Source organism: Falco rusticolus, chromosome 9, assembly GCF_015220075.1.
Source record: "Falco rusticolus isolate bFalRus1 chromosome 9, bFalRus1.pri, whole genome shotgun sequence".
In the NCBI taxonomy this organism is placed as follows: Eukaryota; Metazoa; Chordata; class Aves; order Falconiformes; family Falconidae; genus Falco; species Falco rusticolus.
The window spans coordinates 32,172,564-32,200,537 of NC_051195.1; the positions used below are offsets into that span (position 1 = coordinate 32,172,564).

The 27,974-nt window shown below is 39.8% G+C and overlaps 1 long non-coding RNA gene across 18 annotated transcripts in view; it reads left to right on the forward strand.

Moving 5' to 3' along the window:
• Positions 1 to 204: 204 nt before the first annotated feature.
• The window catches only part of LOC119153594, a 115,512-nt gene continuing 87,742 nt past the window's right edge, over positions 205 to 27,974 (forward strand). For 13 of the 18 annotated variants that reach the window (XR_005106178.1, XR_005106186.1, XR_005106170.1 and 10 more), the window contains exon 1: positions 3,321 to 3,453. This is a non-coding gene — a long non-coding RNA (uncharacterized LOC119153594). The other 5 variants (XR_005106174.1, XR_005106173.1, XR_005106176.1 and 2 more) reach the window with 5 other exon arrangements.

The window sequence follows — 27,974 nt, forward strand, 5'->3', positions numbered from 1 at the left end:
CTATCTCATGAAAAAAGCAGCTTGGTGTCCTGCATCAGCAAACTACTGGTAGAAGGAAGTACTAATAAAGAAACAATAGGAACACCAGAGCTACTCAAAAGAGTTAAAAAAGCTTTGGAAAGCTCCTACTTTCACTCCGCCTGTATTGCAAATGAATGCAGTGAGGGAAAGGGCAGCAAAATACTCTTTCTGCCACAGCTGTGTGCAGTTACATTTAAGTGAATGCCCAGAGCTGCAGCTGTTGCTGGCCCCGGTGGGCTGAGAATGTGGGTTTATGTCCTGCTGCGGGCACAGCATGTGCCTGGACTGGCCAAGGAAGAAATTTTCAGAGCAGCGTGGAGCACAAGCTATGATAGCACCCACTTGTCTCACCCACAGGTAAGGTTTATAGCTCAGTCCTGTGCTATGCTGGCTCCTGGAGGGAGCAGGTCCTATGTGGTACTCTGCCAGGGGAGGCACAGGAGGATGTAGTGTGGCCATGTTCTTCTGGCCTCTTCCTTTTTTTGGCTTCATCAAACCTGGTATAGCTGTGAAGCTGTGTTTCCATCACCCAGCCTCGCCGGGGCTGGCACAGCCAGAGACCCTTGTAAAGGTGCAGTGAACACCTGGAGAAGGAACTGCCTCTTTTATTTCTTTATTTTAAGTGTTTCTGCTTAGTGGTATTCATTTCTCCACGACCTCAGCGAAATGGAAAAAGCTCTTCTCCCTGGGGAAAGAGCAGTCCCATGGGAATTCTGTGATGTGACCCTGTAGGTGTGGCATTGATGCTTTTTTTCGATGTTCATCATAAAAAACACATCTGCAGAAATGTGTTGAGAAGGGAATTTATATTTGCTATCTCTCCTAAACCTGGATGGGATGCCCATTATTCATTATTTTTTTTAGTTTGTGGTGGCAATGAAATTTCAAAGTGAACAACTCAAGGCAAATGGTTTTGCATTTCACAATACAGGCAGAATTTCCAGTATTTTCCCAACACTGCAACTACCTCAAGATTGTATCTTTAATCCTGCCAGTTTGGAAGTAGGACACAAAAAGCAGAGTTCTCCAGTTCATGGGAGGTTTGATGCCTTCCTCAGTCTTTTACCTGCTTGGAAACAGTAGCTATAGAAAGCTCAACACTGGCTCCAGACAGTAATAAGACATTTGTACCAGGACTTTAGATTCTCTTTCCAAGTTCCTGTCCAAAGTATGTGAATTTCTCCATCTTCTCTCTTTCAAACATATCCTTTCCTGCAGCACCACAGCACTGATTTACAGGCTAGATTTTCTCTGCAGTGTAAGGCATGACTAGAGTTTAATACTGGCTCCTTTTTCTATTTGACCATTCTTGAAAAGAGTATTTATCTGAGTGTAAGGGAGAGGCGTGCAAGGCTAACTGGATTGATGAAAATTCAAACCCTGTTTTTCCCACCTTAAATCTGGTTTTATCTGAGCCTGATAGAAAACTGAATGGTGCCAGTTCCCAGTGATGCCTTTTGCCAGCTGTGAACCAGTGCTCTATATATGTGATTTTCACTCACTATATGTTGCGTCCTGTGCCCTCTCTGCATGGGCATGCACAACCTTGATTCTTAGCAAACCTGCCTTTTTTTGCTGCAGATGTTGGTCTGTGAGTCCATTTGCTTTAAAAAAAAAAAAAAAAAAAAAATCAGTTCAGTGCAGCACTTCCAAGCCTGATATTATGTGCAGGTGCCTCTGGCTAAGGTTCGCATATGAAAACTCTAGAAGGTGTCAGTGCCCTATATGCAACCTTTGGTATAGCATCAGATTCTTTCCAGCTGAGGAAGCTAAACTCATTAGCACAGCATGCATGTGTTCCTGCTTACCTTTGAACTCAGGCCAGTTTTGATCAGATGATGATGGAAGTGTGGATATCTTAAATATGTTTATTTTTTTTAACCTATCAGATAGAGCAAGCAAGCACAAAGAATACAGGAAATTCCTTTCAAGATGTGAATCCACAGGCAATCTGACTGCAATAGTTCTGCCAAATCATATGAACTCCTCTGTAAAACCTTTGATGCTATATTTGCTTTATGTTCCTTTGCATGAGGAAAACAGACTTTACTCTAATTACAGAGCTTTAATGATGAATATCAAAACAAACATTCATTTCAAACTCTGTAAACATCATATTCTTTGCTCCCCTTTCCCGGGATTTCAAATATACACATACAGAGTTTTGAGAGTTTCCAGAGGAATTTCCACAAAGCTGATGCAGATGGACACCTGTATATATCCTCAGGTCTTCTTGGAATGTAAGGAACTGCCACCATCACCCAATGGCATCATAAAATCTGTTAGACAGTGCTGTGAGAGGAAGCAGAAATAATTTTGCTTCTTTTTCACTCCCCCCCCAATCTTGTTCTGAATGCTCTGTCTGGTTGCAGTCCAGGTAAAGACAATGCAAGCTCTGAAAGCTGAGCATATCTGAATTTCTGCCTTTGCACTTCTGATAATAATAATTAAATAAGTTAGTGTGACTGAGTGTGACACCAGAACAGAAAGAGAAGCAGCTCTTCTGAAAAACTGCTGGACTGAAATGAATGTCAGATTCCCACAGCAAGTAGATTCCGCAGTAAAAGGTAACATGAAAATCTGTACTTCTGCCTCTCTTCCACAGTTGCAATAGCAGCACGTTTTCATTTCCTTGGCCTGGAGTTCAAGAAGAAGGTTTTGTCTGGGTTTTGCTGGCAATTATAAAAGGTGCAAGTGTTGTAATTAGCTATTAAAATGCATACTAATGTCAGGGCTTTAGATGATGTGCTCCTGTGATTTGTTAATTCATTTCTGACGTGGAAAATCAGATGGAGGTTTTTTTGTTTTTTTTTTTAAAGGGGTCTGTGGATCATTACCTAATGAGTTGGCTGGATCTGCCTGGCCATCATACCATTTCACCTTTCATGTTGCTGGACCCTTTTCACAGGACTGAATCTGAATGACAGAAGTCACGGGTGTACTGCCCTCATAATGAAAAGGTCCTGGATTTTATTCCCTGACTCCAGCCCTCTATATTGCAGGCCAAGTTAGATGAGCTTCTGACCTAGGGTTTGTTCTCACCGAGGTGTCGCTAGCTGTGTGTGATGAGGAAGAAGTGAAAAGTTCAATCCAGCCTTGTCAGAGGTGCCAGTAGCAGCCAGAGAAAGATGAAGATTGATTCAAACTTTATCTCTTGCTTTAAGTGCTTCTTATGACTGCTCAGCCCATAGTGTGGATCTCCTCTCTGCAGTTTATCTCTGATCATGTAAATGATTAAGTAACAGCAGAAGATAGTTTGTGCTTTCTCAGCATCACCTAGCTCTGCTGTCAAGGTGGGCTACTTCAGCTTGATTTCTTTTTCCTTTGTTATTGGGTTTTAGAAATGACTGTTATAGAGCAGCCAAGCAACTTTTGTTGTCTTCATACTCCAGTGAAGTTGAGACTCCCATATAGACCACTGAGAGCCGTAGGGTAAGTCTGTCCTTAGGTGAACCTACCCTAGCTGATGCTACAAGCAGTTTTTCCATATAAAAGTAGCTCTTTGGAACAGAGAAACAGTATGCCTTCCAGAGCTGGATACAGCAAGTCATAAACAAATAATATAACTTTGATGGATGCTTAGTTTTTCCTTAAGAGAATGATTGGGTGGATTTACAGCATAAACTACTTTTGATTAGGTTTGTATCCTTTTGTGCTATTTAAAATTTCTTTGCACTTCAGTGTTGCAAGAAAAATGCTCTAAAATATTTCAGTAGTATGAAAAAAAAAAGCATTAACAGCTTATAAAAGAATGAACCCAGTGCTACAGCATTATTGGTTTATTAGATTTGCCTCATTTTAACTTGTGTCCTCTTCCCCCTCCCAGTGATACATCCGTTGTCAAATGTCAATATTAATATTGTTTCAGCTGAAGTGATATAGCTGTGCAACAGGAGTATAGCCTTGTCAATAGAACTAGAATTTGCACTTTCATTCACATGCATGGAAACCTCAGAGATTTAATTTTCAGGTCACATGTGATTCTATTGATTGAAGTCTACAGGGGTCAAAGAGTAATCTACAATTTTTGTCTCCTGTGCCTGTGTTAGAGGCCTGTGCATTGTAGAGAGGATAGTGGGGGGTAAATAAATACAGCAGCTGGTAGAAAATTCATGAGATTCTTCTCAGAGTTTCTTGTTTGGTTGGTTTTTTTGTGCTTCCCCCCCTTTAATATCCATTCCAACTCTGAAACTAGGAGATATTGATCATTTCCAAGTAGGTAAGCTTTCTGATTCCTTCAGAACCGTAAATGGTATGGTAATAAAACTGTATATTTAGATTGGCCTTGTGTGAAAAATTATGTCAGGAAAGAAAATTATTTTCTTCCTCAACAAAAAGCCTAACTTGCCCTCCGAGCCTTTAAATCTTATCTTTGCTATAGCAAAGATGCAGACCGTAACAGTTTAGGTTCTGTAGCTTTAATTGCTCATGCTGTGTTCTCACCCCATCTTACATGTTTAAGTTGAGTCAGAAAGGGTCTGTTTCTTCTGAAGGGAAAACCTAGATGCTTCAGAGGTCATTTCTCTTCTTTTAAGCTGATTGCTGAACTAAGATACTACCCTGCAGAACTGAAGGCATCTGCAGGAAATACTGTTTATTTGACAGGCGGATGTAATACTGCATCCCTGTCTACCTCTAGCTGTGATAATCTGCCTCCACTGTCATCTTCCTAAACTTGAATTTTGCATCTGGGGTAATAGTAGAACCTAATTTTTCTTTCCCTTTCAGTGATAATTCTTCATTCCTGCTACTTTTTAACATATACTTTGCTACGTAGTTCCACTGCAGCAATAACTGCATTTCTGTTTCAATCAGGTGTTTGTTTCATGCTTTTTCCATCAATAACTCTGTATCTATCAGTATCCTAGTGAATAATGTGACTAATTGGTCTGGTGCTGCTTTTTCTACCTCCTACTTGGTTTATGTCTTGTCTTATTCTGATAGTGGTTTGAAGGAAAAGGAACACTTTACTCATTTATTTAAATTAATATTTAAATTAAAAATATCCATGTAGCTCTTAGTTTGTGTTAGAAAATTGTAATGTCAGATAGTGTGAAACTGGAGGAGAAGAGGGGATTGTTTCTGGCAGTCCCCAGTTTCTAGTATAGTTCATTATGCAGCCTTGGGACAGGACCTAAAATAATTAAGTTCTGTGCAACAGCAACCTTTGCCCTTTTGAAAGAGTCATTGCACTAGAGGAAATGCTACTATAACTGTTTGTGTGCGACATCTATTAGCTGTGTTACTGTCTTGGAGCTGAAGTGATGGACTGAATTGTGACTTCAGAGGATCATAATATAGGAACAGCCACCTGCTTTGCCACATGCTGAGAGAAAGCCAAGTTGGAGAGATATTTATTTGGAATTGCTATTTTACTGTGTCCCTAGTATAAATTAAACTCACAGTATCAAAGAATAAACTAGGACAACTAGGATATGGCAACAAAGCTTCAGTAACTTTTAATAACAGGGACCACAGTGATGAGTAGGAAACCTGGAAACAGGAGGTCTTAACAATTCAGGTATATTCCATTGATTTTTGTTCTGGGAAATGAAGAGGAAGACTGAAAGGTAGTGGTGGTGTACCTGGGGGGGAGGTCTGAACTGGTTGCTGGTCTTCTATGGGCTGGAGAAGACTGGAGCTGGAGATCCCTGCCATAGAAGAGACAGAGGCTTCTGTGGCAGCTTCCTTTCTGCTAAAACAGAGACACAGCCTCATTTAATCTTTGAGAAAATGCATCTTTTTCAGTTTCCAGATTTTAAAGTTGTAGAGCTCTTGAAGTTAATGAAGATCTTGGCCCTTTTATTCAAGTTTTTTATTTCTGTAATGGAGTAAGGAAGAATGAAAAGGAAAGGCAGGGATCTTTGTTTCTTGTTGGTGCTGATGTAGTCTTGGAACAGGCTGGATTGAGGTGGGATTCTTGAAGCATGGGACTAGTTCATATTGCTATCTCCCCAAACCCAGGGAGAGCTAGCCTGGGGCAAAGAACATGTATGAGCTTTGGCTCTTCTTTAGAAATAGACTCCCCTAGCTCAGTGAGGAGATGCAATATGAATGTATAGCCATAGATGAATATTTTAAAAACTGCATTCCAAGACTGGAAGATTTAAAAAAATAATGTTTCCACATCTTTCCCTCCATCCACCTTAAGTAGGAAGTAAACAAATCCAGAACATATTTTTGGAATTAGTTTCAATATGGTTTTTGCTGCTTCGTATTCTGAGTCACACCTTCATGAAAAGGTACTGTCATGGCATTCTAAGAGACTCTAGTGGCTTATCTTATTTAATGCTGCTCCATCAAGTTTGCCATGTGAACATAATCTTGTAAATGAAGGAGCCAAGGCAAAGATGATCAGTGTCAGACTTTGACATACATTACATGCTTTTCTGATCTTCTTTCCTCCATGGAGATCAAAGGCTGGAATATACTGCCAGATTAGCAAGGACCATCTACATTTTATTCATTCATTTATTTACAGAGATCAGAAGAAAATGAAAGGTTGCTTAAAAAAATGGCTATAAAAGTAATTGAGTATACTTTTTTTGGTTAGTGTGTGGAGTTTGAGTACCCCATGATGAAATGCTAATGCAGGAATCCCAAGATAAGAGTAATGTCCAACACAAAGCTATTTTATCTGTGTATCAAAACATTTCTTTGCTGTGTGCAAGAGAGTGCTGCAATGAGAAACTGCAAGAATTGCACAGCAAGATGAAATCTGTAGTCCTCAATGCTTTAGTATTTGCTGGCTCAATTTCATTTTCATCAGGGACATGAATGCTGCTTTTGCCAGGATGTTGCCCAGTTACATTTTATTCATGTCAGATTGGGACTTGCATAATGAACTCTCACCTCATGCTACTGTGTGTGTTTGTAGTCCAGTTTGTTTCTCTGGGAACAAGAAACACAACTGGTCAGTCTGACCTGTGATCTGGTGACCAGATTTGATGAGGGAAAGTGTGGATAAGAGTGACGGTGAGACCCATGGGATGCCCAAAAGATCACCTACAAAGGTCAGTCCAGCCATCATCCTGTAACCTGATGTTACAGCTGCCTACTTGCTATAGGATCTGGAAGTTTCTTTGGGGCACTCTCTGACATATTGGAAAGGAATTTACTTAAAATACTTGGTTATATCTACAATAGTAAATACCATGAATTTCTTGTAATTATATACATAAGAAAATTGCATATATGTTGCATGTGTAATAGCAAGAAAAACTTCTTACCAGTAAAGCTCAGAGGTTTTATTAGCTGTTTCTGTAACAGAACAGAACTGGTGACTTGGGTTAGCTTTCTCTTGTTTTATTTCCTAGGATAAATTTAATCCATGCTAAGAAATTATTTTAGGATCACTTTCTTTGGAAACCTTTTAAATTAAGGTAAGGCCTTAGAGATGCATCAAAACTGAAGACTGAGAATAGTACAGCTTATCATGAAATGAGATAAATTCATAATAATACACTCAATTTATACAACGTCAGAGATGTTCAAACTCTGTACAGACATTAACTCATTAAATGGGACAATGATTACAACCTGCCACAGCTTTGATTGACAGAACTTGAAGCCACACTCAGTTTAATTCTAAATAGACTAGAAATTCAACTTCCTTAATCTGTGGAAAAGGGGTTTTTTTGTGTGTATATATGTGTGTGACACAAACCCCACATAATTGTGTGTGAGAAATATTACTAATGGTTAGTAGATTATGAAAGGGAAAGCTTTAAAAATGAGATCCATAGCTGTTTATTTCCACATCCACACATAACTGTCGGAGGGTCACAACATAAAAAGCAAGGAAGTCTCTCTCTGCTCACTTTCTATGACTGGACCAGAGGAAGAAGGCAAAGCATCATGTTCCTGAACCATCCAGAGCTGATTTTGGAGGGAGAAGCTGATTCTGTAGTTTGCTTTTTAAGTTCAAGTGGTTGAAAATTCTGAAAGTCAAGTCTAAGATGTGATCCCAGGACATGTTTTACAAAAAGGCATGAGTGGGAGGAAGTCTTGGATGACTCAGCAAGTTGCCCATGGGCCAGCAGTGTGCCCTGGTGGCCAAGAAAGCCAATGGGTTTCTGGGGTGCATTAGGAGAAGCGTGGCCAGCAGGTCAAGGGAGGTGATCCTCCCCCTCTCCTCTGCCCTGGTAAGGCTGCATCTGGAGCGCTGGGTCCATTTCTGGGCTCCCCAGTTCAAGAGAGACAGGGAGCTGCTGGAGAGGGTCCAATGGAGGGCTGTGAAGATGATTAGGGCATCAGAGCATCTCTCATGAGAAAAGGCTGAGGGAGCTGGGCCTGTTTAGCCTGGAGAATAGAAGACCAAGAGGGGATCTTACCCGTGCCTACAAATATCTTAAGGCAAGTGTTAAAACAACGGGGCCAGGCTCTTTTCAGTGGTGCCCATTGGCAGGACAAGGGGCAATGGGCACAAACTGCCACACAAGAAATTCTTCTGAATATGAGGAAGAACTTCTTTACCTTGAGGGTGACAGAGGACTGGAACAGGCTGCCCAGAAGGGTCACGGAGCTTCCTTCTCTAGAGCCATTCAAAACCCATCTTGATGAAATCTTGTGCAACCTGATCTAGGAGAACCTGCTTTAGCAGGGGGTTGTATGAGATGATCTTCAGAGGTCCCTTCCAACCCTGATCGTTCTATGATTCTGTGAATTAATTGTGTGCGTTTGCAGGAGAGAGATCTCCATCTGAGCTAGTCTCCCCAGACTCACTGATAGTCAATAAAATAATGGCTACTCTGGCTTAGCTTCATCTGGCCTCTTAGAAACATCTGTGGATTTTGTGGGTTTGTTGGGGTTTTTTGTTTTGTTGGGGGTTTGGGGCTTTTTTTTCAGAGCTGCGTCTTAGGAGATTCATTTGCCTATTAACTATAAATGGATCTTGAAAATGCTTAAACAAATGTCTACCGATCAGCCTCTGGTGTTGGGTGACATTAAGCCCACTTCTGTTTACCAGAATTTTGAAGGTTATTCCCTACTTCCAATGAGACCTTAACATGAGGTACACTAAACAAAACCGACCTATCTTTCACTGGCTTTTGTGACTGTTCAGTGGAAATCCCAATAAGCCTTCTTTTCCATATTGTTTATAAACCTAACTCTATTGCCAACACAGAACAGCATCTTCTCCCCTGCTGAAAAGTAATGTGGTGTTTGAAAATACTAAGAAAAGCAGTGTGCCATTTCTCCTAGCACCAGTGCTATTGCCAAATGATGCCAAATGTCCTGTTAGCCACAAACTGCCCTTACCTGCCCTAGCAGCTGTAGTGTAAGATCTGGAAGCTGTAGTGATGAACCCTCTTGGGTGCTGAGGTCTGTTGAGTGACTTGGGGCAAGTTGTCCTCTTGATTTGTCTGAGAGAGCAGAACATATCCTGGTGGTGACTGTTGCAAAGCAGGTTCAGGGGAAGGTGGCTAAGAGGAGGTGAAAGACATGGCTGAAAAATAGGGGTGCTTGGGCTGGGGGTTAAAGGGCATGGGAAGAGGGAGGAAAACTCAACATTAGTCAAACTGAAAGGCTGACGTGCCTCAGGCAAGAAATCAACAGTGACTAGAAACAGGGCTGCTTCTCATAGCAAACCTGCTGCCTGCTTTCTCCAGCTATATGATCTTCACAGCTACTGGCCTCTCGTGTATTGTGAAAAACTCAATGGAAAGGTGTGTCCACTGTCTCTTGAACCCCACTATCTCTACTACTGCAGTCATCCTGTGAACAACTTCTTAATGGCTGACAAGTTGCTGGTTATTCAGAAACTGAGTTGAGAAAATCTCTAAATAACCCTCTAATACAAATAAATTACAATTATTGACTTTTAAGGATATTGACAACACAGTTTGACCCCAAATGGCCAGAAGACATAGCAATCTGTCTTTGTCTTATCAGTTGGGGTTTTTTCTTGTCCTTTTACTTTCCAGCCTTTTATCTTCAGTTGAGAAATCTCAGGAATATTTGATTTTTAAAAAGACTTGAATATTCATGTGGAGAGTTGCCTCTTCATCCTTCTTCAGTATGTTAGGCAATTTGAAAAGCATTGAAAAGTAAAATAGTCCTAAAAAGACTATTAGCACGCCGTCTCACCGGAAGCTTCCTACTGTATTTTGTTGACACGCAAAATGCCAAAAAAGCACATTTGTTGGCAAAGACAAGCACTACCACATGCTTTTGGAAACAAAGCTTTCTTATCAATCTGCACATGATAATTTCACAACTGGAGAGCAGCTTCTCTTGTGTGTCAGTTCTGGTTAGTGTGGATACAGCCATAAAACAGGATTTTTGTTGTGCCTGATGAACAGTGGATATGACAGTGTTGTTTGGAGGAGCCAGGAAAAAACAGTCTTTTTGTCTGTTCAAGGTATACCACTAAAAGTATGTTTTTCTGGGTGTGCATTGTGATCCCTGGGGATTATGGCATGAGAAACAGGAAAATGATAAAAGCCAAACAGTTACTGATACTCTTTCTACTTAAGAGAGCAGATGTGTATTTCGGCAACATCCAAGAAAATAAATATGCCCGAAACAAATAAAATAGCTTTTTTCACTTTCCTGGTCAACTTAATCAGGGAGAACAGGACCCATCTACATGCTCATCTTGTCTGGAAACTGCCTTTCATTGGCTTTTGCCTGCTTGGAGGATAAACTCCTTTAACTGCCTTTGTTTCCTGAGTTGCTTTCAGCAGTTGATAAGAATTTCCCTAATCTCCTGCTTTAAAAGCACTCAACACTGCCCATAAGCAATCTGATCCCTCTGAAGTTTCCTCTTCTCATGTGCACCTCATATCTCAGCATCAGTGAAGGGAAAAGAGTTATCTGCATTATTTCCATACAGATGACTTTAACTGAAACTTTTGGCTATAGGGCACAACAGCTCAGATACCACAAGATGCATCCAATTTCCTGGGCTTGTTTTGCTTTGAAGAAATAGCAGCTTTGTGATCATTTTAATCCTCAGAATTATTTGTTCCTCCCAGCTGCAGGAGAATGTGGCAGTGGGTAATATGAAGTCAGGTTCCCCTTGCCACCATAAATTGTTGATGATCACTGCTATGGAGGAAGGATTGTTCCCTCATATTTACAGCAGGCATGGGAAAGATGGTGGAGAAAGGTAATCTATACTTTTTCATTGTCTCCCCATTTCTGCTGACAATCCAGAGTGTTACTTTTGGCAGGTCCCATGCAGACTCTGTTCTGAAGCTCACTCCCAGCACAGCAGAGCTACTGACTACAGCTCTCCTGGCATCCTTTCACCTTGCCCAGAAATGCCCTGAATGGCACTGCAAAGATTGGAAGGTGTTACTTCTGGATTGGCCCTTGCTAGAAGTGGGGGAAAAAAGTAACAAAGGTGAGCAAAGGAAGTCTCAAATACATAGGCAGCACTAGAGTCTCCTCCACATACCCAATCTGAAACCTTCCAGCTCAGTTAAGAGGAGTAAAATCATAGTGTGTTTTGGTGCCTATCTAGTCTGTGGTTTTCTTGCCCATTGGGTGAAACGCACAGTAAAGTTGTTCTTTTTCTGTCCCTTTTAGATGTTACTCACTCTTGAAAATTTGCTGTGTAGCTGTTTGCTTCGATAGACTGATACGTGTTTTGAATACCTGGTCTCCACAGTGGGGTTTTGTAATGTGGAAAGCTGACCCTCAAGTTTTTGGAGAGGCCAACCTTCTGTGTGCATATATCCATTAATAGTTCATTTGATCTGTCTGTGTTCCTTCATCAGGTGTTTAACTGCTGGCTGTTGATCTGTGGTCATTCATAGTTGAAATTGAAATAAAAAACAAACAAAACAACAACAAAAAACGCAAAAGAGAAAGAGCAAGTAAGGGAGAAGAAAGAATGTGCTTAACATGCTGGTAGTTTGTGCTGCTTCAGGGTTTCCACACCATTTGACCTAGCTGTAGGGAACAGAGATGATTCAATGGACTAAATATATTTACAAAAGGCTGTCCTCGCATTTCAGGCTTCTTTACAATAATATTAGATATTAAAACATCAAAGCCAAAATACAGCGAGAAGAGAGTTCTCCCTCCCTCCACCCGTTTGCAGCCTCTCTCCTAAGCTACCCTGACCTCTTCAGGTGGCTTTCTGCAGCCACTTTGAGCCTGCAGAATAAAACAAAACGTATTCCCGCTTCAACGAGGGTTAGCTTTTGAATATGTATGTGTAAATGTATATGTGCCTCTCTGGGGCACAGCAGCAAAACACAACCTTGAGTGTTTGTTTGCCAGTGATGTCTGCGTGCTGAGAACTGAAAGGTCCCACTGCATTCAATAAAATACATGTTTTGGGCTGAGGGCATCATTAGCAGCTTGGTATTGCTCGTGGCTGGGAGTGGAGCTGTTCGCTGCCATACGGCGTGTCAGTGGGGATCATGCTAATGATCTGGAACGGCAGGGCACGCTGGGCACTTGGAGGGATGTCATGCGTTTTGGGCAAGGCTTTGGGGAAGAGTTGCTTAAAATGGAAACACCACTGCAGCAGCACTACTTGAATTTTAATAAAAACATATAAGTTTCAGAAATCTGTTTTATTGATACTTACTTGCTTTTCAGTGTACAATATTGTGATTTGTGTATGAAATGTATACTTTTCTTGTAGTAGCAAATATGTAAAAGCATCTTAAAATCCTACATTTTCTCAATATTTTAACTTTGATGGAAAATGTCTCATACTGTTCATTTACGTAAATTTTATATGAACTGGATTTCTTTGCTTCCACCAGTCTAGGGTGGATGATGGATAAAGCAAGTATGGATTTCAGTGTGGCTGTTGCCTGTCATTCCAGGTTCCTATGAGAAGCCCCAAAGGTCAAAGCTAATATTTCCTTGTGTCTTCAGATGTGTAGTATTCTCTAGAAAGTTACCTGATATACTAAAAATGGAGATGGGGAAAGAGAAACAGTGCCAGGGAAAAGTCTGTTGATTTTTTTTCTTTTTTTCCCCCCCAGTAAAACTGGTACTTTCCAATTAAAAAATATCCAAAGCAATTCCACTTTTAACGTACTCCTAACTTTTTTGTTTGTTTTGGTTTTCCCTACTCACTAATGGGAAGAGAGCAGAACCAGAGAGAAACTTCTTCATTCATCATTTCGTGATTTCTCGCTTATGGAAAGAAAATTTTGAATGCATACTCATGAGCGCACACACACACTAACAAATCCACATGCACAAAATTGGCACATTTCGGGAGTTTATTTTTAATTTTTTAATCATTTTTTTAAAATAATCTCGACCGTCAGCAGCAAATAGCAGCTTCTGACTAGCTCTGTGCAACTGATCAAATTTGTACCTGTCCATTGCAAGCTGGACCGTGAATCACCTGTGGGGCAAGTGAAAGGCTCCAACCTTTCAGCCAGGCCAGAAACAATCAAGTCCAGATATTTCTGCCCTGTTCTCTCCATAATGTGAAAAGGTGAATGGGAAAATAATGAAACAAGTGCCAGTTTCCCCTAAGCTGTGTCAGCCTGGTTTGAATCCGAAGCCAAATTTTGTATCAGAGCTAGCTTCTAAGGTAATGCAAATCCAAATAGCTTTAATGAGTTCAGTTTACAATCTGGTCTTCAGTTATTATTTAATCTGGAGAAGCCAGCTTGTCTTTGCTAATTACACACTACAAATACCTTGCCATACTTTGTTCATTAAAGCAAAGAAAGAAGTTCAATACATATAGGTTAATGACTTTTGGATCTGTTCAAAAGCTTGTCCTACAAATGCTTTGAGGTCAATGGGAGGTTTCTCTGTGCAGTCAAATTGCTGGAGGTTGGACTTTGTCAAGTAATAAGAAGGAAGAGTAATTAACAGATTATCTAAACTAGCAAAGCAGGGACAGGTTCTGAATCTATCCTTCTCTATCAGATCAGGAGTGATTTGGCAAGGGCTGGAGACATCAGAAACTGGTTCTGCTTTGTCATCCTCTGCTGATGCTTTGCCACATCAGACCTGCAGAGCAACAGGCTTGTAAACAAATATGTTTACATTGCCACCTTGCAAAACAAAATGCTACTGGCTTCAATTTAGATGCCATTAAATCTTCGGCTGGAGACTGCTGTGTGACATTTTTGATTTTGCATGCATAACATAGTGTAACTCCACAACAATGTCTGCTCTCCCTATCGTTCCTGAGCAAAATAGCTCTCTTAGCTATGTGGGTGTTGATGACAGATGTTTCAGATCAATCACTGGAAAGAGATAACAGGAGTGTCTTGGATCATTACAGGACATGAATCTTTAAAAGTAATTATAGGTGGTAACAACCACTATGACAATTGAGTCCCTCCAGCCTGCGTTTCACCGGAGAAAACAGCTATGTGTGATATTTCCCTGTAGGAAAGTGCTGCTGACTGCCAGATCCTGCTGGTTTTTGATGTGAAGTCACATTGTGCATGCTAAAAAGGAGAAATGTTCTTAGCACAAGTTTCTTGTTAGCATAGCAGATCTAATTGGAATCTAAGGAAGCTGGCAAAGCAATTGGATGCTAATTTTCTCCTTTTTGCATAATTGAAAAAGAAATGTTCTTCTCTTTGTGTGCTATGCTATTGAACTGTCATACTTGGCATGTCATACATCCATGATGTATTTTATATAATCTTTCTTAACAGGAATATAATCTATACTTATTCTTTGAGAGCTAAATTCCTGTTGGTCTCTGTTGGATCTGAATATAGACAGATTAAACAATAAGGAAAGACTTTAGGATTTGGCCTTTTCAATATAGAAAGATAATACTGAATCTAAATGGCTCTTCAGAATTTGAACTCAGAAATTGTTCTACTTCAGTTTGATCACTTCAATTTGATTGAAACACTGTAGCATCTAGTTTGTCTACCTCACTAGAAACCATTTATAAATTCTGGTTTGAAAATGAAGATATCCTGGTGTGCCGCAGTGTAGGTAGAAGCTATGCCTGGAGTCATCTGCTCTGTATCCTTCTTCTCTCATAAGCTTCAACTTCAAGCAGAAGCACCTTAGGGTAATGAGTTTACTCTAAGAGATCCATTGCTCCAGCATCTCTGTAGTGGGGTTACACTAAAGTGAACATGCTCAAATATAGAAGAAGCCAAGAACTGATGCTACCTTTCAAGATCACTGAGGCTAGCGTGGGACAGGGAAGCTACAGAGATATGTAGGAGGTTTGGACAGTAAAGAGAAACATGGTATTGCAATGGGAGTATATGTCTTAGCTGTGAGACTTGCTGGCAAGGGGTAGTGCCCATAACAGTCTCCAAGCCAGAAGTTTTAGCAGAAGCCAGGACAAAGGTAATGAGCATTACTTTCACTTAGACCATGGGTGCACAGGACTTGGAACTGAAACTGCAGCAGCTGATTTAGCATCTAGTAGCAAAGCTACCAATCCTTTTTGCAACAAGGGGGACTTTGCTGCATTTCATGATATTAATTTCAGCTTAGTTTGTCCAGCAGTTGAAGTAATTTTGGATTTCAGTCTTCCTGAGCCTGGAGGCATCCATGAAAGTTCAGCCCATCTTCTGTTCAAGGCATTTAGAAGAGTGTCACCTGGAACTATTGGGACAGATCGCTTTCTGTTTTGTTTACAAACCTGTCATAACTGCTTTCTGAGAAGTTTTGGGTTTGGTTTTTTTTGCACCTGTCTTCTTTTAATTTTAACCTGACCATATTTTCTTAGGTGTCTGATGAGAACATCATACGAGACTGAAAAAAATAGTCTTCATTAAGGTCCATGTTTATTAAATACACTTTCTGCTACTTTTTCACTGACAAGAATATTTCTGACAAACAGTGAAATTAGACTGGTTTGATATGGTCCAGTTTTGATAGAACCACTACGACAACAGGCTTTGTTATCTTCCAGTGCTTGCAAACAGAATGTGCAATACTTTGTCCCAATATCTTTCCATGTTCTCTCAAAGACAGCATGACCAGTTTGTAACTCTTTTACCTGAATAAATATTCAGTTGCCTTTAATCTTGTGAGATATCTGCCCTCCATGATTTGTCACACTAGTCACTGAAGATTCATTCAGTGAGTCCCCCAGATAGTTTAAGGTTATTTTTTGAAGACCTTGATGACGTGCATGAATGCAACTTAACTAAAGTGATCTTGAATTCTTCTTACCTGCTTCCTGTAAATATGGTGGGCAAACTAAGTTAGTCTCAGTTACTGTTAGTTAATATTCTCCTTCTCTTTTCCTCTACCTGAAGAGTACTTTAACTTTAGAATAACTTTTTGCCCTTTCAAGCAGTCTGCATGTTGTTGCAGCCCTTTTCTCCTGTAGCATGCCTAGCATCTGGAACAGCCTTGCTTTCATCTCTGCTTCATCAACTCTTTCTTCCTTTTTTTTTTTTTTTTTTTTCTTTTTTTTCCCAGCTTCCCTGGAAGGCTGTTTATTATTTCTGTCTTTACTCTTTGCTTTATTTTCCTCTTCGTTTTATTATTGGACTTTTAAATAATCTCATTTAAAATTACAAAATACAATGGGTTTTTTTTCCCTCATGACAGATACCAGAATAAAGCTGGACTGCCTGGTGAAAACTGTCGCTGGTGATCTCTCCCTTCTACTGACATAAAGCTTAATGTTAAACATAGAATATATCAGACAGATTTCACTGAAGGCATATTAGCCGTGTTAGTAAAGCTACCAGTCTTACCACATAACACAATCAGAATGGGAGAATGAACACAGTCTGGGGAGCCTTATGCCTCAGAGATGCAGAAATACAGGGGAAACTGTTGCTCTGCCTGGAAAAGAAACATTCCTGAGAGAAGAGGCAGGCACAATAACTGCATTTGAGTTGCAGGGAAAGGCATGCAGAACATGCTGTGAATCAGGGGAAATCATATACAACAATAAAGTATCCAAAGTCAGGGGCACAGATGAACTTGCATCTTTAAGAAAGCTGAGGTAATTTCAGTTTCTGTAAGATAGGGATAAACTGTAACTATGTTTTGTTTACAATGATTTGTTTACAATGGAGCATCTGCTGGCACGGGTTGCTTGAGGAAGGAAAATTCTGAACGAAATAGGGGAGATGTTCATGCAATGTAAATTGGCCTTGATCTACAGAGAGAATGGGATCTTTGGAGTGAGACAGAAGTCTTGAAGTGAAATCGGCCGCTGCAACAGGTGCCACAAGCGCAATACACACAATGTCTCTCATATTGTCCCCTTATATGCCCTATGGGCACAGAAATCAAGGTGCTCTCTTAGCTTTGTCAAAATAAACAGGATTTCTTCCTTATGTTTTAGGGCCAGTTTTCAGCGTTTCCTACTTCCCTTTGGACTTGGGTCCATGTCTCACAGTGAATCTAGTTTCAATTATCTACCTAGGTTAGATTAATTATACTTCAAGTATCAATGCCAAGCTTTTAATTTAAATTAGAAAAAGAGGAAAAAAGATATCTAGAGGAGAAGCTTTGCAGCAGGCTGCATGTTACAGGCTAAATTGCTAGGAGGCAGCTAGAAGGCTTCAGGAAATATCTCTGGGCCTAAATTACTCAATCCTGCTCATTCCCAGTAAATTCACACCATCAGGAGTCTGATAAGAGGCAGTTTAAGTGACTACTTAATGAAGTGCTTCAGCAAGTGACTAATAGGGAAATCTGCGTGCTGCGTTAGCTTGCACAGGCTGACATTTGGTGACACAGTATCTGCAGGCAAATGCACTGGTGTCAGGTCAGGGGAGGAGAGTCTGTGAACATTTCTGGAATGGTCTCTAAGCATTGACCTTATCCTGAATAAATGCTGTTGTTTAACATTAGCATTCAGGAGCAGCAGAAGTATCCGTGGTGCTCTCAGCATGCTGAGAAAGACAAAGACCCTTCCCTTGGTAATGTAGTATAAATTTTTGGGTACTAGACAAACCCACTGTGGATTTAGTACTAAATCACCTTGTCACAAACGGCGTTGTGTGTCAAGGTAACACTAAGTGCCAGGCTACTATAGACCTGTATGAAAGAACTGGTAATGAATAATTTGTAACCTCTCTTATTTTTCTGCCTTACTGGAAAATCCCATAGCCTGACAAATGTCTCCAACAGGTATTATTATTTTAGTCATTTTATTCAGCCAATAACATCATCCAACAACTTTTGTTTGGAATCTAACACCACCCCTGGAAAAATGGTGTCATTTTTGCTCCCTGATTAGACTGACGGGATTTTCAGGCAAAGTTTGTATGAATACTTGTGTTTGCCAGACTAATGTTTGTTTTCTGTTAGATCTTTCTGTAGCTTTAGCTTAAATGCTGCAAGAGGGTTTTTGCTTTACTAAACAACAAAAATTCCAGCCAGACAGCTAACCCACAGAAAAAGCCCACAGTCTTTCAATAATAATAATCTATGGTTGAATGAAAGTAATTTTAGGCATGTAAATATAGAGTGTAAAACAGGATTCCTTCATTGTTACATAGGCATATTTTAATGAAATGTGAATCAAACACGTATTAAGCAAGCCATGTTGTGTATTCTACAAGAAGGATTGTATTTCTGCCTGTTACAGAGCTGGCAAAACCAGTTTGTCTGCACGGGAAGTATTCCTTTCCCTATCTCCTGTGGTGTTAAGAAGCTGCTCTGATGTGACTTTCCAGGTGATATTTACAGCACAGGTATCACTAGGAGGGACAGAGCAAAACCAAGAACAACAATAGAAAAAAAGGCAGGAGGTAGAAGAGAAAGAAAGAAGACATAGGGATGAAAAACACCATCTGAAGAACAGGGAACTAAATCAGGAAACACTTGCTTCTGCATACTGGAACCCAAGCAGAAGGCAGACTTCAGTTTCATCACTTCGTGCATTGCTAGCTTTTGAAATATATGGGAATTTATTTTCCATGTATATGGGAATGTCTACACAGAGTAATCTGGAAGATTTCTTGCCACTTCTCCTACTTTAGACTATCTATGAAATCTAATGCTAGGTTTCTGCCTGGAAGTGGTGTATTATAAAATTTTTTCAGGTGTCTTGGGGTTTTTTTTTACCTGATTTTTTCCCAACTCTGGATTACATCTACATCTGTGATAGGTGCCTGGTGTACTCTGTGGGATTACCATTATGTAAAACTGTGCTCATTGTGCTGTGGCTGTTGTTAACACTCAGTGAGAGACAAGAATTTTTAGTTCCTAGCAGCCGTAATAGTTTAGCATTATGCGTTTGGGTTCAACACAGTCTTGCTTAAAGGACGATGGCCTTCTAATTTCCACACAACACGGGGGCAGACAGAATGCAGAAAGAGCAGCAAAAGTTGGTTTGAGATCCCAGCCTCCAAAAATGTCAAGGTGTTGGTATTCCTATTCAGGTCCCTTTCTTTTCAACAGATGGACTGTCCTTGGAAGATAAGAAAAGATGAAGGTGGACATGTCCTTATATACAACTGTGTTGGTGGCTATTCAGTAGCCAGGTTGTAATGGCCAAACTGAAATAGATCCCTCAAAGCTGGTGATTCCTTTTTGACCAAAGAAATTAAATAGCAAGAGGGATGGTCTAAAACCAGTCTGATTCTGCCCTTGAAATACAAGAGATTTATTCCAAAACTCAGAAAGATACTTTACCAAAACTTTGTACCACATCTCTTCAGTCACAATATCCTTTCCTAGTTGCTCTTACAGTAGATACACGTCACCTCAGGGTGTATATAAAATAATGAGTTGGCCTGAAAGGAACAGTTTCCAAGAAAATACAGCAAGCTGATGATGGACAGCAAATCAAGCCTCTGTTGGCAGCAGCCCCCTGAGGTGTTCTGAGATCTAATTGTCCTACGGGTTGAGCTCTAAAGAAAACTTTCTAAGCTCTATGAGTAATTTCCTTCTCCTTAGACAACATCTTGCAAAACACTTTTTTGGAGTGTTAGGCCAAAGCTTGTAGGGCCACACTAGTCATAGATATACAACCTCGAGCCTGTTTACAGCTGTACTTGTGAGAGAAGTTTCTTGCACTTCACTAAATTAAGGTTTTCCTTTCACTGTTAGGGATTTCCTTTTTCTTTGCTGATTCCCCATGATACATAGGGAATAGAATCCATTAAAATAATCAGTTCCATGCAGTTTGACTCTAAAGCTCAGTGGATATTTTATTGTGTCATTCAACCAATATCAACTGAAGATCATTAATGACCTAATACAAAATGCAGGAAGCAGTGGGCAACAGAAGAGCAGTTCTCATCAACTTTCCCAGCCTCTGGCTCAGTCTGCAATGCTCACTCTTTAATTTGTTTCCTTGCTATCAGAGTGAATCTTCTCATTACTGTGTTCCTGGATGAGCTTTTGTAGAACCACATTGCTCAAAAGCACCCCATCCTTTCCCTGACCCACCACCCCCCCCCCAAAAAAAAGAAGAAAAAAAAGAAAAAAAAAGAAAAAAAAGGGACCCAAATAAGCAAGGACAGCTGGTAGCACAGCTGACTGGATCAATGTCAGAGAAGAGCTCATTGTCCATTTAATTTTCCAGAAATTTGCAGATGCTGTGACCAGGAACAGATGCACTAAAGAATGGTTGAATCTGGAAGTAAAATGAGTCAGCAGCTCTGAAACAAGATGAAAAGCGTTACTCAAATTTGAAAGCATGTGTCTGATTAAGTTGTTGAGGGAACCTGAGTTCATTTAAGTTGATCACCAAGTTCCAAAGACTCCTGTTATGATCTCTTTGAAAGAGAGAGAAGGATAGAAAAAAATATCGAGTGATATTGGAAAAGTAAATTAATCCTAATGCAATAACTTACTAGTATCATTGACTTTATAAACACATCAATGCTTCTTGCCCACACGATATCCTGAGTCTCTTGGTCACTGAGGCCAGGGCCTGATGGTTTTAATTGGTGTTTTCACTTCCAGCATCCTTGTGTCTTACAGAATGAAGCCTTGTTTGGCTAAAGAGGTGACAAATACAGACTGCTCTAAATTCAGGAGAAAAGCATTCTGCTTTGACATCTGATTAGAAATAAGGGACAGAGGCAGAGGCACAAAATATATTAATGGTAAAATATAGGCTTTTCATAGCCCAAGACCATCTTGTTCCAGCCCCTCTGGGTTCAAGCCATATTCCAGGTCAATGTCTGGGTACCCCCTCCAGTGCTGGGCTTGAGTTAGACAGCCCTGAGTGTATTAATTTTGGTGGTTGAGTGTATTATTTTGGGATTAACATTGGGTAAGGGTACTTTTGTACATTAGAGCTTGCAAAACAGGCAGATCAAACACAGGATTAGAAATAACTGGTCACTGTAAGAAGCAGGGAGCTCCACAAAAGAATTTCAGGCATGAAGTCAGTCTAGCTTTGAATTATTCTGTAAAATGAATCTGAAAGCCCTAGGAGATCAATAGTGAAAGGCAGTCTCAGCTTACGTTTTTAGAATTATTTGAATGTATTTTGTTTCTTTTGTTGTCTTTATTTGTATGGCTGTTTTCTGAAAATAAAGTTAGAAATAAGGAGTCGTTATGAGACAAAGAACAACATAATCCCTTTTGTTCTGATTTTTTTCCTAAATGTAATTTCAGCTACATAGTCCCATCTAAGGAAAATTTTGCTGTTGATGGTTGGTTCTTTCCAGCAAAGAATAACTGAATTTAAATAAAAACAATTTTGACTACTTTAGAATTTAAATTCCTGTTGTTAATGCCATGCCCAACACCTGTTTGGATGGAGTGTGTGACAACACACTGAACAGAAATGCAAGTGACTCTTGGGATTCATGCCTATTAATGGATTTAATTCCTTTTGGGTTTGCTGAGCAATTGCAATTTCCCAATTCTGTTAAGATCTAGCATAATCTTCAAACATTAAGATCACTGCCAGTAGGGATGTGACTTGGCTTCAGTTTTGAAAGTTCTATTGGATTTTAAAAAATGCTATGAGTCTGTTTAGTATTTGTAATTATTTGTGCTCCTGTTTGTGCAGTTCTTTATGGAATTGTTTTACAATATCCTTGTGCTGTGTTTGGTTACAGTCAGAGCACTGTAGTTCATTGTAGCATCATATGTATGTGACAGCTTCTTGGATGTGCCCTGTTTTGTTCTACTTAATTGGGAGGTGGATAATTTACAGCCTCTGGGTCATCTGTGGCTTGTAATTTTGTTTCACAGACCCTGCGGTAGATGATAATTTTATTCTGGATGACACCAAGTTGCATATTAATGGAAGGTCTACCAAAGACGCTTGAGAGGCCTGTCTGGATGAGGAAAAATGTCCTTATCCTAATCCAATGTAGCATTCAAAGAAGTAATAATGGCAGGAAAACAAAAATTTTGTTTTGTGCATTGCTGTGTTTAGATGTGGATGAGGAATTTCCAAGTATAATCTCCATAGTAATTTAGACCAGCTCTCTTTCTGCTACGGTACTAGAAATCTGCCATTAAAGGACTTTTAAGATGTCCTTGAAGCTATTAGCTGGTACCATAATGATAAATGATAATGACTCTGATGGCTGTCAGGTTGTGTTGCCATAGCTGTGTCTCTGGGAGTGTTCCTCCTGTGGTTTAGGTCTGCTGTCATGGCTATCTGGTAAGGGAGCAATGTTTTTAGCATAAATGCCACTTGCTCTTCAAATTTGTCATGGCACATGGACTTCCTGCAGAGGTGCCCAAAGAGTCTATGGTAAGATTTGTCCCTGCCAGGATGAAAAAATAAAGAAATAATAATTAGCTCCTGAAATCAATACTGGGAGGGGAGGGCCACAAATACTGGTGTTTATCCCCATGAAAGGCACGTTTAGGAACAGCCAAATCCCAGTAGCATCACAAGGAACAACCAAATACTGCGACACTTCACCCTTCTTTCACATACCCCCAGGCTGGGCTGTGGCTGGAGAAATACCAGCTGTTCACTGAATCACTTGACCTCTCAGTTTTTGTCTATTTTCTTTCCCCTATCCCCAAACCCACACAGGGGAAGCTGCTGCCTCTGTGCAGCCGCCTGTGTGGGTTTCAGGTGACAGCAAACCAGTAGGAAAGAGATCTCAGGACTGACACATGGCATCTTCCCCCGCAGTGACCCAATGAGAAGGTACTTTTGGAGCAAGTATTACAACAAGGACTGGAAGACTTCAGTTCAGTCCTCGCTGCTCAGAGAAGGAATGGGTATTACCTTTTTCCCCAGCAATTTTTAATTATAGTAGAGTTGCAACTTCAACAGATGGTTTGGCTCATAGAAATTCTCCAAAGAAATTAAAACATCACAGGTTGTTGAAAGAGGTAACTATCACCAGCAGATGAGTATTAGGACAGACTTAATCAAATTTCTTTTCCTAGCACCCGTCAAAACCTTTGTTTTGCCTGTTGCAACAGTTCTAGAAATTTCTTAATCTCTGGCTTTACCCATTTTCCTGATCTGAAACCCTTGGAAAGATGGGCACCTCCTTTTCCCACACTGGTCCTGTTTTTTCCACAGCAGTGGTGCTGCATTCTTCATTTGTGGGTTTCAAAGCAGAGTGCTGTAACTATCTGTGTTCAGGGCCTGAAAACAGACAATTTAGTGCATCGCAAATCAGTTTCACACTCCATTTCATTAGCAGCACCCTTGGACTGCAAGTTATAAATAATTCCAACAATTCTAAACATCAAGAATGCTATGAATTATGAGCTTTTCATCAGAATAACATGTAGGATCAATAGAAACAGAAGGTGTCTAGATAAGCACATTTCATAATTACTGCTTGGATCTGCATAAATCAATTTACTAGCACACTTCTGGAAAAAAGTTCATTTTTTTAAGATGTATTAAAATAATGGTATCTTGATGGAAGGTTACATCCCATCTCCCTCTTAATAATACCTCTTAAGAAATTTAATTTCAGCTTCAAAAGGAGCTACATTAAATATCAATCCTGTATAAATGGATCTGACACATTTATGTTTCATTATTTTATTTTATTCCCTCCCCTCCCCCAAAGGAAATGAGCCAATCATTTTGTTACTCTTCAGTTCATCTTCCTTTTTCTTGTACAAAGCTATCTCCTTGAAATAATCAGGCCTCTCTGACAATCAGTTAATAAACAGACACTTAAATATTCTTTTCTTGCAGCTTAATAGGCAGGCAATGAAGTTGAAAGACATTGCATAGTGCACAGCATACTTGTTCCTTTTCTCAGATTAATCTCATAAACCCTCAAGCTCTCTAGTACTTTAGAGATTTATTTCAACTGTCTAATCCATCAGTTGAAAACAAGATATGAAAATTCAGTAGTTTAGATGGAAACTTTCTTGTGTTGATAAGTTTGATCATTCTTTTTTGGGATAAGTCCCATTTGATTGGGCTCAAAATGGAGAAATATCGCTGTATCATTCTATATGGAAATGGCCAAGAGTAAGACTAGTTTTTCCAAGGAATTTTGATTTCTAGAAAGTTATTTTCCTTAGTCTGTTGTGTTAGGAGGTGGTAGCGTAAGACTGGAGAGGAACAAATAGTGCGTATTTGTTTAAGAAGTGGAAAATGAGGATGCGGGCCTATTTGTCAGTTCTTTGTAGCCTTCCAATGTTTAAAATGCTTTTGTAGAAAGAGTAATTCAAGATGTCAAAATAGCTGAAAAATGAGATCAAATAAAATATGGGTTTCCCAAAGGTAGATCACACAAGACTAACTCAATAACTATATTTGATGAGGGAATTTCCCTTCTAGGAAAGACAGGTGTTCTTGTCTTTATAAAAGCATTTTATAAGTTCCAAAGAAGAAAAAAAAATAGAGAAGGACAAGAAAAGGGGAAGATTAAAAAAGAAATGCTGTGGTAGAGGAATAAGAAATTAAAAGATAATAAGCAGTGTTGAAAGGAGGTATGTGAAGCTTGAAAAAAGTAACTAATACAGTTCATAAAGGACACATTTTGGAATTGATTGTACCTAATATTTTCAATAATAACCTTGTATTAACACACTCCCACTTCTTAGGCCAATATGCTGATGAAATGAAGATAGAAAGTGTTGTTAACACAGATGGTCAGTTTATCGTACAGAAAGAATTTGAGGACTAGAGTCTTAATGTTGGGATGGAATCAAGAATACAAAATGTATTTAAAAATACATATAAAATTTATGTGTTTAGAAACTAAGAATGGGAAAAAAATTGGGTTTCTCAGATGGAAACACCACAAGGAACACACGAATACACTCAAGAGTCAAGTATAACTGTTAACCAAAATGGTGCTGCACATTAAAAAGTCAAAAATCCTAGGAGTTAGGTATCAATTCTGTTATATAGAGATTGCTATCTAGTCCAGGATGTAAAAGGAGTTCACAAAGTTTTCCTTTTTCACATGTGCAATATATATATATATAAAAGCTCTTGGTTGGTTGGTTGGTTTTTTCTTCCTTCTTTCATTATGGGCTCAACAAATGAAATGAGCTGTGTCACTGCTGCTCTTTCACAGCTGAATTCGCCACCTGCTGACCCCTTGAAGGGAAAGGATGGTGTGAGGTTTTGGGTGTTGAACCAAACTTTACCTCCTTATATAATATACTTCACTGCTACAAGGGGAAAATCCTCAGAGGAGGAGGGAAAAGGTCTCAGCTGCCATGTTTTTTCCTCTGGCTATTGTGCCCTATTGGTTTTTGGTTTTGGCTTGGCAAACAGTTTACATGGCCCTTTTAAGCGTGCTAAGTGTTTCTCAGGATCAAGAAAGAAGCACAACCATAAAACAAATGTCAGGCAAAGTATTTTCATTCTGATAATAAGAACAGGAGTGAAAAAGTTGCAAAATATTAGACAACACTTGTTTTTTCATGGTCTTTCTCTCTTTTTTGCCTTTGTATGCCTATCTGTCTTTCTCCTACCTTGCACGTTAACTACTTAGATTAGGGAAATAAAAATCTTATTAAATGTCCTTACAGGTATCTGGCTATGGTTTATAGCTAATATTTGTACGTACATATAAACTAGCATTAAGAGTAGTAGTTCAGTCTATTATTCTTCAACTCATGCCTTTTGGCAACGTTTTGTCCTGAGTCTTTCTGACATCGCCTATGGCATTAAGAAACAATCAAGTTAAAACCGAGATTGGCAGGAAAAGCAATGTGATACTGCCTGTGTGGTTATTTGTTCAGTAGTATTGTACCAGTGAAGGCTGCCAAGCAATTGGATTACACCAATTTCCAGTCAACCAAGTTGAAGTACAGTTTGTTGCAAGGCCCCAGTTCAGCTATAACCTGTATGGTTTTTTGAAAGGCTTCTTGAGGAAACTGCAAGATAGAGATAGGAATAATTAAAATGTGCAGTTAAGTCACTTAGAAGTGTGCATAATGAGGTTGCTCCAAATCTTAAAAGATTATCTTTAAATTATCATTCAGAAACTTCCTTATCATGCAGTAACAGCCTCTTCTCCCTTACCACTTAGGAAGAGCTCTTGAAAAAATGCACCACTCTAGAGAATTACACACTCCTTTCAAATAAAGGAACAACCTGTGTATATATGTGTCCTCTGTGAATGTATCTTGGCATCCTTAAAATGCATATGTTTTCACATGACCTCTTTAAGACAGAAGGAACACATCCAAGGCATTGTTTACGAGGCCTGGGTTGTGTACTCGCAAAGCATGGGGCTACTGTGGTATAAGACCTATCCCATTCAGGTAGTCTATGGGATCTCTGTGCCTTTCTTTGCCACTCTGCACAGTCATGCTATGACAGATATTTCCTGCCACAAGCTACCTCAGTGGAATTGAGATCATCATACCCTCCCTATGGACACCAGCAGCTGTTCTTTCCTTTACACCCTTAAAGCACTTAATTTTTCATGCCTGAGCAAAACACGGCTGCTGCCTTTCTTTTTCTAGCCCATAGCACCTGTAAAATACTGCAGGCTGGGGAACATCATCTTCCAAGACCTGGATTTAAAGCACATTTGGTAGGAAGCTTTCCCTCACAAAGATACAGCCTGTCTCTGGGGTCCCCTTTATGTGATGTATGTTCACCTCAAGCTTCACCATTGTGACATATGTATATGGGTGCTTTAGCAAGACAAATTCCTTTGAAGCCCCTTTTGCAGGAGGACTGCTTGAAAGATGTCTCTGGTTGGGACAAAGCATGTCTACAAGGCTTCAACATGCATCTGCTATAGGACAGTCTTCTTGTTGTTATTGCCTCCATGCTGTAAACTCTTCTGAGCAGCAAGTAGACTAAGAACCACATGGTGCTTTGGGTACTGTCTTTGAAAGAGATGATCCAATCCCTGTGTGTGGTGAGCATTTGGGGGAAGAGGACTTGGGGGTAAATGATTTGGCGAATTTGGCAATGCAAACATACCTGAAGAATCGAGTCCAGAGGCACCAGATACTTTGGTGTCCTTAAAACACTGGTATAAAGATCTAAATATGTCTGACAGTCCCAGTCATCTAAGATCATAGGATCGGTTTGGAGAGCTAGTGTTTGTCTCACAAACGCAGGCTGCTGCTCAAACCACAGGATCCTTCTCTCTCTTAAAAGAGTCTCCTTTCATACAGAAATCATGTTTTTGTGGACCAGGTTTTATTCTTTTTTTCATTTGCAGTGGGCAGAAATGGACCCCTGTTTTACTCAGATTTAAGAGTGTAGAAAGGCCATTAATTTCCCCATGGACTGTAGTTCAGTGGTACAAGCAGTGAACCTGATTTTCAAAGGCTTCATCACTAGTATTGACTGCCTGCAAGCACTACTCAAAATCAGTGTTCTTTCATGCCATCTAGATCATAAAAAAGGCACTACAGAGAGAATTGTAACTTCTCTGCAGGTGTGGAAATGACAAAACTGGGCACTACTCTTCCTAAAAGGGACATTTTTCCCCATGGATTCAGCTCCCACCATGTTAGTCAATGGCCAATATGTTATAATGACATGTCCTGTGGAAACTATTAAGTCAGAGCAATCATACAGCAAAGAAATTAAACTCAATTCATGTCAGGCTTTGCTGATGTGTTTTGGGGTTTTTTTTTAGGGGAGGAATTTTTTTTTTTTTCATTTGAGCTCTGCAGAATACATGTTTTATTTCACTGGCATTCAGAGCAAATCAGCAAACATCATGATG